Genomic DNA, 564 nt, shown 5'->3' with positions numbered 1-564 from the left:
TGGAGCTGCTCTGGCTGGCGCTCTGCTACCGAGGTGAGCGGCGGCGGCGGGGAGGGCATCGCCCCGGTGCCCCCCGGGATGGGCACGGCCTGGGGGCAGCGCGGTGGGCATCGCCCCCGGGGTTGGGGGGGAAAGGAGGGGAGCACCACCCCGGGTCCCCAACAGGTGAGCAGCACCCCGGGTGCCTCCAGGAGTGAGCGGCACCCCTGGAGGACCGGAGCATCCCGGAGGGGTGGGGGACCACCCAGCCACTTCCCCCCCCCTCCCCGCCACCCTTGCCATGTGGCACCCAGCACCCTGTCCTGGCACCCCTGGGTGGGGGCATCCCTCTGCTGGGAGCCAGCATGGCGGGGTGCTGCAGCCTGCCGTGCCAGCCCCGGGATGCAGGGCCTCTGCCCGTGCCGGGGGTCCAGGGGTGCAGCGGGGACACCGCTCTGTCCCCCGGTGACCACCCCTGCCCTGGGGACCCCCCCAGCTGGCCCTGCAGCCCCGGGGGGCTGAGCGCGGTGGCCCCTCCACAGGCTGTGTCCCCAGGGATGGGGTTCCCAGAGGATTTGGGGAGCT

The sequence above is a fragment of the Calidris pugnax genome, unplaced genomic scaffold (genome assembly GCF_001431845.1).
Source record: "Calidris pugnax isolate Ruff unplaced genomic scaffold, ASM143184v1 scaffold17, whole genome shotgun sequence".
Classification (NCBI taxonomy): domain Eukaryota; kingdom Metazoa; phylum Chordata; class Aves; order Charadriiformes; family Scolopacidae; genus Calidris; species Calidris pugnax.
Note: the sequence above shows the minus strand (reverse complement) of the source record.